Raw genomic sequence first — 12,551 nt, 5'->3', positions numbered from 1 at the left:
ACATGCTGTGTGAACACTCACTGTATAATCCAATGGTTATGCTCTTTGAGCTTGCAGTTTGAGTTTCATATAATAATAAAACTAATTGTTGAGGTCTTTTTCTTGTCCATAGGACTGGGCAGAAGAGATGTGGCTTATATCAGCACAGGTAAAAACACCAGTGCTCTGTCTACACCAGTGCTCTAACTGCTGCTAGAGTTGCACTGGTGCTAGAGAAATAGTGGGGGAATTTTAGAAAATCCTCAGTGTAGATAAGTCCAAAGACTGCCCTGCATCAGTGATTGCCTCTAAAATTACACTCAAATGCCATCAAATCCATAACAAATGAGAACTTGCTTAACAAAGCTTTTAACCACCAGCCTCGTGGGATTGGTCTTGGAGGAAATTCTGTTCTCAATGGTCTGCTGCATTGCAATGTTAAACAAGTGTTTGTCACAATTAACTTAATCAAAACAAAAAAGCATAAACCAGGACCTGATGCAGATACAAGTGAATGGCCTAAATGTAAATGCTTGCTAGCACCAAGAGGTTATTCTCTGGCTTTAAGGGGGACCAAGACCAAAACATTTGTGGACAAATTCACAGTGAGCCCTCAACATCAACAGCCAGCAGATCCACTGGAGGATTAGACTATTCCTACACTAGATGATCACATCTAGATTTCAAATCACATGGACATCATCCATAATACTGACCGATTACAATGTTTGCTTGTATTTGAAATAAAGAATAATAGTGTCTATTCAGACTCCCAGTGTCAGAGTAGGGCAGGGGTCGGCAACCTGCGGCACGCGTGCCAAAGGCGGCACGAGAGCAGATTTTTACTGGCACGCTGCTGCCAGCTGGGGTCCCGGCCGCCCGCCCCGCTCAACCCGCTGCCGGCCTGGGGTTCTGTCCGCCGGCCCTGCTCAACCCGCTGCCGGTCTGGGGTTCCAGCCACTGGCCCCTTGCCAGCCAGGGTCCCGGCCATCGGCCCCGCTCAGACTACTGCCAGCCTGGGATACCAGCCGCCGGCCCTGCTCACCTCGCTGCTGGTCTGGGGTTCCAGCCGCCCGGCTCCCTGCCAGCCGGGGTCCGGGCCTCAAGCCCTGCTCAGCCCTCCTGCCGGCCTGGGGTACCGGCAGCCAGCCCAGGGCTCTGCTCCTGGGCTGGTCCCAGCGCTCTGCAGCCCTTATAAAAATTATACTACAATTAGCTTAATATCTTGAAAACTTAAAAACTTTGTATATTACAGTAATCGTTAAAACATGTTATAATGTTATAAATACATTATAACATGTTATAATAACATGTTGTAATGTTAATAAATACATAGGTTTGATTAAACAAAGTAGTTGTACTTATATGCCTGTACTTAATTTGTGTTTTCGATGATTTACCTTCTAAAAAAATCTCACATGTCTCGCACCCCCATAAAGGGCATCTCACACCCCCAGGGGGTGCGTGCACCCCAGGTTAAGAACTACTGCACTAAACTGATAAGATCTGCATTTTAATTTAATTTTAAATGAAGCTTCTTAAACATTTTAAAAACCTTGTTTACTTTACATACAACAATAGTTTAGTTATATAATATAGACTTATAGAGAGAGACCTTCTAAAAACGTTCAAATGTATTACCAGCACACGAAACTTTAAATTAGAGTGAATAAATGAAGACTCAGCACACCACTTCTGAAAGGTTGCCGACCCCTGGAGTAGGGTATGGCAGTTACATTTTAATTCCTTCCAAAAGGAGGACAAAACTAAACATATAAGATGACACCGGAGTCAAACACACTAAAAGCAGAAGAACAAAAATGAGAGAGCCTCAGTAAAAGAGTCCAAAAGAAAGCAAATGGAATACTGAGAAATGCCTTTAGACAATTACAAAAGCAACAATATTCCATTTTTATTTATTTGTGACAATGAGACCATAGCCTGGGAAATGGAACAACTCCGAATCCCATACTTGAAGTCTTAGCTGCCAATAGACAAGAGGCCAGAATTTCCTCCTTACCTTTAATTGCCTCAATAACACATTATGGCAGTAAGCTCCATGGGCTAATTACATTATAAATCTAATTGTCTATTTTAAATCTGTTGCCTCTGAATTTTGAGTGACCTCTTTTTGTTGTATTATGGGACAAGATTGAAAAAGGAGCATCAGATTGGCCTCTTCCTTTCCAGTTCCTATTTGATATTTAGGCCTGGTCTACACTACAGAGTTAGGTCAAAGGAAGCCGCCTAAAGTTGACCTGGTAATGTATATGTCTACACTACCGGGTTCTTTATGTCGACCTAAGTCGCCTCTGATGTCGACTTCTGTAATCCACCTCTGCGAGAGGCGTAGCTCTTAGTTAAATTTTCATGGGCTGACTGCGAGGTAGTGCATACGCAGCATTGTGTAATTTGACTTAATTGGCTTCCAGGTCATGTCCCACAATGCTCATCTGTGACCGCTCTGGAGATCATTCTCAACTCCGCTGCATTGCAGCCAGGTACACAGGAAACAGCCCCTCCCCTGCTAAAGCCCTGGGAACTTTTGATTTCCCATTTCCTGTTTGATCAGCATTGGGAGTGTGCCAGCTTGAGCACAGCTGATCATGGAGACTACATGCCCCAAACGCGCTCCAGCTTGGTCTGTACAGGAGGTGATGGAACTCATAGCTGTGTGGGGAGCATAGGTGCTTACTCCATGGGTGCTCCGGGGCTGGAGCACCCACGGAAAAAAATTGGTGGGTGCTGAGCACCCACCGGCAGCTTCCCCTGGCCCGACCCCGCCCACCTGCTCCAACTCACCTCCATCTCCGCCGTGAGCACACCACCACGTCCTGCTTCTCCTCCCTCCCAGCCCTTGCACTGCAACACAGCTGATTTGTGGGACAGGGAGGGAGGGGGGAGGAGGGGGAATGCCACGCGCTGGCGGAAGAGGCGGGGCCGGGGGCGGGGATTTGGGGAAGGGATCCAATAGGGGTAGAGAGGGGGCGGAGTTAGGGCGGGGACTTTGGGGATGGGGTTGGAATGGGGGCGGGCCAGGGGAGGGGATGGGGTGGAGTCGGGGTGGGGCCAGGGGCGGGGAAAGGGGAGGGGGGTGCTGGAGAAAGTTGGCGCTGCTGGTGGGGAGAAGAGTCTGTGCAGGCAGAGCTCCGATTCAGCAGAAGAAACACTGACATCTATGCAAAGATCGCTCATGTAATGAGGGAGAAGGGCTACACGAGGGACACGAAGCAGTGCCGTGTGAAAATAAAAGAACTTCGCCAAGTGTACCAGAAGAACATAAGGCAAGAACAAAGAAGGCAAGGTGGCAAGGGAGGCAAACAGTAGTTCTGGTGCTGAACCCCATGCCAGTTTTACAACAAGCTGCATGTGATTCTCGGGGGTGACCCTACCAGCACCCCCACAAGCAACGTGGACAGCTCACAGGTGTGTGAGTGTAGGGACAACAAGGAGGATGATATGGTGAATGAGGAAGAGGAGGAGGAAGAGAATGGGAGACAGGCGAGCGGTGGATCCATTCTCCCCAAGAGCCAGGAAATATTTTTAACCCTGGAGTCCTGTGTGTCGCAGGACATCACGGTGGCTGACCATGATGCCGGGGAAGGCACCTCTGGTGAGTATACAGTTACTATGAAAATCCAGTTAAACTTTAGCAGGCACACACATTCAGTGGTATTGCATGTTTACTGTGAAGAAAAAGCGAGGTACTGTGGTTCTCTGCTTACAAGAGGCCGCTCCAGCTACACAGAGGGTTGGCCCCAGAAAAGACTCTTTATGTGGACTGGGATAGCCCGGGAAACCTCCATGGATATCTCTAGGAAACTTTCATGGAGATACTCTGCAATCCTTTGCAGAAGGTTTCTGGGCAGGCCAATCTTATTTCTTCCACCATGGTAGGACACTTTCCCACGCAACTCCTGAATTAATTCTGCTGGCATCATTGCGGTACACAGCATAGCAGCATAAGGACCGGGTCTATACCCAGACGCTTGTAGCATCTACTTCCTTTCCACCTCAGTTACCCTCAGGAGACTGATATCACATCGGGTCACATAGGGGAAATGGGGGAAGTTCTCACTAAAAATGCCCTTACACAGAAAAAAAGGGCATGTAGACCCACCCCAACCACCCACATTCTGGATCGCCAAATCACACAGCCACTAACGTGCCTTTACTGTGCTCGGCATGGGTCGGCAAGTAGTTTAAAGTGGCTGATAGGAGACTGGGGCCCCACATGAGAGATTCCACAATTTGGAAGTGAAAACTCCCTCCTTCCCCCGTTTGTAAACAGTTTCCCATGGTACTATGGGGAAGGGCCATTGTTCAACTAGCTACCTGTGCTCCTGACATGAGCCTGCTATAAACTTCATTAAAAGTGCAGTCACCATGACCTGGGGGGGTCTACTCACCATTGAAAAGTATCCCTTTTAGTTTATGTACTCTTTGGCAAGGTGGTCTGGTGCCAAGCTGGGGATATGCGTGCCATCTATCGTCCCACCGCAATTAGGGAACCCCATCGTGGCAAAACCATCCACTATGTCCCGCACATTTCCCAGACTCACTACCCTTTGTAGCAGAAGTCGATTAATGGCCCTGCACACTTGGAGCACAGCAGGTCCCACAGTTGATTTACCTACTCCAAATTGACTCCCCACTGACCGGTAACTGTCTAGCATTGCAAGCTTCCAAATAGCAATCGCCACTCACTTCTCCACTATCAGAGCAGATCTCATTTTTGTGTTGCTGAACTGTAGGGCAGGGGAAAGCTCTGCACAGTTCCTGGAAGGTGGCCTTCCGCATTCGAAAGTTCTGCAGCCACTGCTCGTCATCCCATACCTGCAAAACGATGTGGTCCCACCAGTCACTTCTTGTTTCACGGGACCAGAAACGGTGCTCAACAGAGTGCAGCTGCTCTGTGACTGCCAGAAGCAAGTGTGAATTGTTTTTTTCAATGGCTTGCAGCAGGCTGATTGCAGGACATCACTATGTTCCACGCGGTGGACTCTTCGGCTCTGGAAATACTGCAGGAGAAGGCACAAGGTGTTTGAGATGCTCACAGCAAGAGTGCACAATTGAGCAGGCTCCATGCTTCTGGGGTTATGGCGTACACACAGTGGTTTTAAGGTGCGAAAACCACTGAGTTGTTTGCTGTTGATGTGAGGAAGGGAGCACAGTGCATCATGGGATGCTGACGCAATGTTCTCATTCTCCCCTGCAACAATGTTTTGGTCCCATGAGGCATTGCACAAACTTCCCAAAACACACTGCAGCAAGTTGCACTTTGGGGAAGCTACCCACGATGCACTGCTTTGTGCATTGATGCAGGCACTGCTAGTTAGGACGCACTCCATCGAAACAATGAGCATGGTGTGGCCACGCTTAATTAATTCGGGGGCTCGAGGTTGAATTAGATAAAGTCAACCTAATTTTGTAGTGTAGACAAGCCCTGAGTCTTAACTTTTCTCCTTTCCAAACTAACCAGTGCTAGGAAGTTAAAGCTCTCCTTACATTTACAAATCATTGCGTAAATAACAACATTGCTACTTGACCTAACACATCATCATCTAGGTACCATTAATTAATTAAATGCAATTATGTTATTAAACAAAATGTAGGTCCCTTAAAACAACGGGCCTCTACTAAAACCCTTCACAATACCTGCTGCAGGAATGGTTTAACAGTCCATTCAAAGTATGATTTAGCAGGTAAATTTCATGCTGAAGCTTGTCAAACTTGGCCTGCTGAGGACTGCTGGAAGGAGAGATTTCCAAAGGCATTAAACCTCCACTGAGAATATCTTGCTGCTGGGCCTGGAGAGTTCTACCCAAGAACTAACAGCAAGAGCAACGAGATGGATTGTAACTCTTGTAATAGGACACAGTCTGAAAGAGTCCCATTACTTCCAGGAACCAGGGGTGTGCACAGGAATTGAAATTTGTCTATGGGGCACGTTGTGGAGGGTCATGTTCTGTGCCTTGCTGCAGGCCCAGGGCTGGAGGAGCTCTGTGACCCCGCCGACGCCCTGGGGGCTGAAGGAGCTGTCAGCTTCCGCTGTGGACTTGGGGGCTGGAGGAGCTCTGTGACTCTGCCATGGCCCCAGGGGCCAAAGGAGCTCACTCTCCCTGCTGTAGCCCCAGCGCTGGAGGAGTTCTGTGTCCCCGCTGATTATTGGGGGGCCTGGGCCCCTGATTTGCCCCCCTTTGTGCCCGCCCCTGCCAGGAATTATGATATATCAGATATCTGGGACCCAGACTATGTAGGGCTTTATAGATTATAATCAGCACCTTGAACTGCACTTGGAACAAAAAGCTCCTCAGTTCACTACTTTTTATTGTCCTTCTTTGAACTTTTCCTATTTCTGTCATGTCTTTTCTTTTACATGAGGTAGCTAAAATTGAACTTAGCCTAGAAGGACATCCCTAGAATGTGGAGAAGTGGCTTGCCCAGGCAGTCAGTAAAATCAGGAATGTTTCAAAACATTGCACTTTTACCCAACCTCTACCTACAGACTGCAATATGAATGTTTAAAGAGAATGTTTTTAAAGGAGGGTAATAAAACATCCACACTGGCTCATACAAAACAAGTTCTGTGAGAAATCACAGGAATGTGAGCTTGATTTTTCCCATAAATAGAGGCATTTAGCTTCTGCTGATTGGATAACCCAAATATTGGAATTTCTAGTAGAGTTCAGTGGAGCTGGGAATAATTGCAGAAAAAGGCATGCACAGCATGGTAGAAGTGGTCAGACACTAACTTAAAAACAGTCTGAGCTTTAAATGGACATTAAATGTCATTTCGGCTCCAAATTATGTGCCAGTCTAGGAGCTGTTCCAGGGATGGAGCTCCCTTGAAGTCAATGGCAGTTCTGCATGCAGAGCAGCTCCAGGACTGAATCCTAGTCTTACTACCATTTATTAGAAAGCAGTATATTACAATAGGTCCTTTATCATCCCAGAGTATATTTTGATTGTTTATTTCAGAACTAGCAACAAATATAAACCAAGCACATTAAGCATAAGTCTGACACATAAACAAAACTATATATACGCACTAGCAGACAGATATTAACAAAGGTTCAAGACTGATACTAGGTAATGCATTTTGTTTCTTTTCTAAAATTCTAAAAAGAACCCTGATTCCATAATCCCTCCTCGATGAATCTTGTTTTCTTGACTTAAAAATTCCCAAGGTCACAGAATGCTTACAGTGTGTATAAATCAAAGAATTATAGCAACTGAATGGAGAATTGCAGTGTGGACCAACAGTGCAAAAAAAGTCCAGCTCATGTTATATTTGAGGAGATATTCTAGGAAATGTAAAGGGGCTTGTATGCAAACATTCAGTAGCTGAGCTTTAATTTGTAGTGATCCACAAATAGGACTCTATATTGTGACTATAAGGATATATAATTTTGAAAAAAGTCAGTATGTACTTTAGTGCTCTGTGTCCATCAAGTGATTTTTCCATTTTGGTTTCAATATTTTTTGTCTTGTTGGCCCAAATACACTTGTGGAAGCAAGTTATGCATCACTTGTTTCATTGGGATCAGAATCAGGTTACTTATGTAACACAACCATGGCCATCGAGGACGTCATGGTTGTTAGAGTGCTGGTGCACCAAGTAGCAACAGCAGGGAGTAGTACACACACAAGCCAATATATGACATCTTCTTGTATTATTAGGTAGAAGGGAAGGATTTGAAATGCATGGGATTTGGATCAGACTGTGAGGGATTGCGATGGCATTCTGCTCTACAGATGTCCGGCTCTTAAGGTTATTTTTACATGCCCCTATTTTTTTTATTATCTGGCTGTATTCTGTACTTCTACCTTTAGGTCCTATCACAGAGTGGCTGGTCCTTTTAAGGGGAAATGGCGCCTCAGCCCACCTGTGAAAAGATCAGCTCACCTCCCCTAAGGTGCCTAAGAATGAGCGCATATGATTAACTCAGGTAGGCCTGGGGAGGTAACAAAGGAATGAACAGATGCTTGGGAGAGTCCCTAGGGAAGAGAACTCAAGGGGGAACTGAATGCTGTCTGGGATTCTCTGCTCAGTGTCCCCCTCTGGCTCCCTTGTTTTGGCCCTGTAACCTCCACTCTCATCCCTGTTTTTCTCATTTTTGGCCTCCAAACTCAGTTGTGGCCTGGGTTTGGGGGTTCCTCACTCCTTGGTTGAAGGGATGGGCCTAGGCCTGCCCATCTCTGTACCGACAATGGGTCGAGTGGGAGTTGCCTGGAAGGAAGGATAGTGTTTTTATGGTATTAGGCTGGTACTCTTGTGATCTGAGTTCAACTCTGAGATCTGCCATAAACTTCCTTCTTGACCTTAGGCAAATCAAAGGGAACCTGGTAACACTCCAACTAGGAAGCCCAGATAGGACAGAAGACTAGGAAGCTATAGCTGGTTTGAGGAAGCATCTGCAGGTGAATGCCCTAAGGGAACTGAACTCAGCTTTGAGAAAGAGAGCTGGGGCCTTCTGACTCAAGGGGAGAGAGACCCTGAACTGGGATTGGGGTCTAAAAGGCCAAACTCCTGACTCAAGGAGAGACACAGAACCCAGCTCTGGAAAGGAGGGCTGCGGACTCCTAATTCAAGGAGAAAAACACAGAACTGGGCTTGGGGCCCAGAGGGCCACTGTGTAAGAACTAAATAAACTGGACCCCAGGAGGGGAGTGTTTTAATTACTGTTGGACTGTGACAGTAAATTACTGAGGAGCCCTGTGAGAAGGGAAACTGAGGCTGGGTGGTGCTTGGGAAGCTGCTGCTCTGTTACAGGCCCTGCTTACATGGCATTTCAAACTTTTAGCCACCACTGTGCTTAAACCAGGCTGTTCCTAAAAAAGATACTACACAATTTAGATGTCCAGTGCAGTCAGTTTATAAACTGTTTTAATCCACTAATCCCCTAGCCTTTGTCTACATGTAGGGGTATTTTTTGGTTAAAAAATGCCCATGTTACTAATACTAGTGTAGGTTCATATAACAAATGGAAACACTAACATAGATAAGTCTCCTTCAGCTACTGGAATTCTTAATGCTGTGTTGTCTAGACCTACTCTGGGTGGCTATTGGAGCTTTGTCTTCATTTGGGCTTCCACCAGGAGAGTTACACTGCTGTAAAGAATGGTGTGAAATTTTTGACAAAAAAAAAATCTCATTGTAGATACTGCCCAAATCTATAGCTTGATTTGGTAAAATGATTTATATCATGCTTAGGCCTCATTTACATTGCCCAGATAAACTGTCAGCAACTGGACATATGTCCACAGGGCTTTAACCAAACTGTGTTATAATCCACTATGGCTAATGCTGAGATTTTGACTTGATCTTTCAGGTTTCCTCACTAATCCATTGTACATCTGAAATGAACCTAGAATCTTTCTAGAAAGAGAAGCTCCCTAAACATCTACTCTCCTGCAGTGCAGGTTGTATTTATGACAACACATTCTAACAAAAACACAATGATACATCCCATGTGCCTGTTTCTGTGCCCACTGAAATCAGTTAAAAAACTCCCAATGACTTCAATGGTAGCAGGATCAAGCCCCAAGAGCTCTGTTAGCTTCAGAAGATATATAATGGGAGATTATAGATCTGCGAATAAGGAACGTTCAAAGCATCAGTAAAAAGACATGGGGCTTAAGGTCTCTTTATTATACCCAGACAATTGATGGTTGGACAGGTCAGTCAAATATTCTTCTGTTCTCCTATACAAATTACTTCTACTTCCTTCAAATGAGAGATTTTTTTTAAAAAAACAGCAACAACCAAAGCCCTAAAAGTTGTAAGAAACCCCCAAAAACCCCAGACAAACAACCTCTCTGAATCAGACAGTTGTGTTGTAGAATAAAACAATCAAGCTTTTAAATATTTCTGAACCAAGAAGTGCCTCTGCTTTGTTTCAGATATAATATTTCTCTATCAGCATCAATCACGGTTTGCATTTCTTCATGTATTATTGATGGGGTCACTGTGTGCTGCATCCTAATGTTGGAAAAATCCCAACCAATGCAAATTTGTTGCAGGTTTTATGCTAACTGTTAAGTATTTTCCTGGGTCAGAGGCTGGCTAGCCCAGCTGTACTGTTGTTAAAAATTCACCCATCTAATAAAAAACGACTCCACTCCTGAATACACAACTTTTTACAAGTACAAAGAATGGAATCTACAGTAGCAGTACATAGACTTCTATATGTTCTGGTAGATATAATAAGTATACATTGTTCTCCTGGGGTATTCAGAGATTTTTTTTAATAAAGTTTATATTAAACTTGAGTGCTGCTTTGTTATGGGGATAAATTGATATTTGGGTGTAATGCTATTGTAGCCAATTAACTTAACAAGAAATGCATTTGGCCAATGGTTTTGTATACTCAGTACAACAAAATTTCAATTTTTTCATGTTCTCTGAACTTATGAGAAGACAGAGGAATAAATGTACATGAAATGCATCTTGACTCTAATCAGCAATAACTTTCCTTTTCCATTGCTTAGCACATGTACAGTGATGTCCATTTTCAGAGTGATGAGGTATTGAGGGGTATTGAGAACACGATCTTACAAGCCCCTGAGCATCTTTAACTCCATTGACCTGAACAGGAGTTGATTATATTCAGCTCCTGTGAAAATCAGGAGCAAGACCAGGTATAAAATGAAAGAGAAAGTTTACTGGACTCTCAGGTTTATTATTTAATATTTGCATTGTGCTAACACCAACACTGCCCCACCCCAAAGGATCAGAGCCAGTGGTGAGCTGGAGCCGGTTCACGCGAACCGGTTGTTAAATTTAGAAGCCGGTTTAGAACCGGTTGTTAAAGGAGTGGGCAATTGGGAGAGGGAGGTTTTTCTGTTGTTACACCGGCCCACGGGCCACATCCAGCCCGCCTGAGCTCCTGGCTGAGGAGGCTCCCACGGCCCCTCCCCCGCCTTCCCCCCTCTCGCAGAGCCTCAGAGTGCCGTGCCGCCGGTCTCGGGAGGGGGTGGTCAGGGGACAAGGAGCGGGGGAGGTTGATGAATTGCAGGTTCTGAGGGGGGCAGTCGGGGGCAGGACGTGGGTGGAGGTCGGATGGGGGGGCAGGCTGTTTTGGGAAGCACAGCCTTCCCTACCCAGCCCCCGATACAATTTTGCAACCCCAATGTGCAGGGCCGGCTTTAGGAAGTGCAGGGCCCGATTCGAACAGTTTCGACGGGGCCCCGGCAGGGATGACTAAAAAAAAACACGTAAAAAAACGTGTGGGGCTTGTACTCACCGGGCGGCGCTCCGAGTCTTCAGCGGCACTTCGGTGGCGGGTCCTTCACTCGCTCCGGGTCTTCGGCGGCACTGAAGGACCCGCCGCCGAAGTGCAGTCGAAGACCCGGAGCGAATGAAGGACACGCCGCCAAAGTGCCGCCGAAGACCCGGTAGGGAACTGGTTGTTAAGATTTTGGCAGCTCATCACTGATTCAGAGCCAATTGTGCTGTGTTTGACCTAAACAAAACACTCTACACACCTTCATCCAGAGTCCCTGCCCTCAGGAACTTACAGTCAAATTTGAACCCAAGATGCAACAAGCAAGTGTAAGAAACAATACTGAGGGAGGATGAAGGTTCAGTGATGAGATCACAAAGGTCCATCAATTATCTGTGTGTACTTCCTGATGGTTCCTGTCCCATCCAACCCCCCCCATTCCCTGTCCCCTGATGGCCCCCACGGGACCCCTGCCCCATCCATTCCTCCCTGTCCCCTGACCACCCCCCGACACCCCATCCAACCCCTCCTCTCATTCCTGACTGCGCCCCCGGGACCCCTGCCCCATCCAACCACCCCTTCTTCCTGACCGCCCCCAGAACTTCTGTCCCTGACTGCCCCTCGCTGCCCTATCCAACCCCCCCTTTCCTTCCTGACTGCTCCCCCTGGGACCCCTGCCCCCATTCAACCCCCCTGTTCCCCGCCCTCTGACCACCCTGACCCCTATCCACACCCCTGACCCCTGATCACCACCCCGAACTCCCCTGCCCTCTATCCAACCCCCTCCCCCACTCCCTGCCCCCTTACCGTGCTGCCTGGAGCACCGGTGGTTGGTGGCGCTACGGCCACGCCGCCCAGAGCACCAGGACAGGCAGCCGCGCCACCCAGTTGAAGCCAGCCACACCACCGCGCAGCACAGAGCACTGGGTCACGCCACGGCTCTGCAGCTGTGCTGCCCAGCAAGAGCTTGCAATCCCGCCACCCAAAGCATTGTGCCGGCGGCACAGTGAGCTCAGGTGCGGGGGAGGGGAGACAGCAGGAGAGGGGCTGGGGGCTAGCCTCCCGGGCCAGGAGCTCAGGGGCAAGGCAGGAGGGTCCCGCGGACCGGATGTGGCCTGTAGTTTGCCCACCTCTGGGCTAGATGTCCTAAATATGTACCCGTCTGAGACATTACACATGTACTCAGGGCAGCTAGCCCCCTCTATTTTAGCATGCTAGCTCTATCATAGCTAGCGCAGGTATGTCTCTGAGCTGGAAGTGTTAAATTCCAGCTCCAACTGTAGACATACCAACTGTAGACTTCAAGGCTATTCAGCTAATCAGTTGCAGAAGCAGGATTAGAAG

This window comes from Emys orbicularis, chromosome 6 (genome assembly GCF_028017835.1).
Source record: "Emys orbicularis isolate rEmyOrb1 chromosome 6, rEmyOrb1.hap1, whole genome shotgun sequence".
NCBI lineage: Eukaryota > Metazoa > Chordata > Testudines > Emydidae > Emys > Emys orbicularis.
This window is presented reverse-complemented; position numbering follows the sequence as displayed.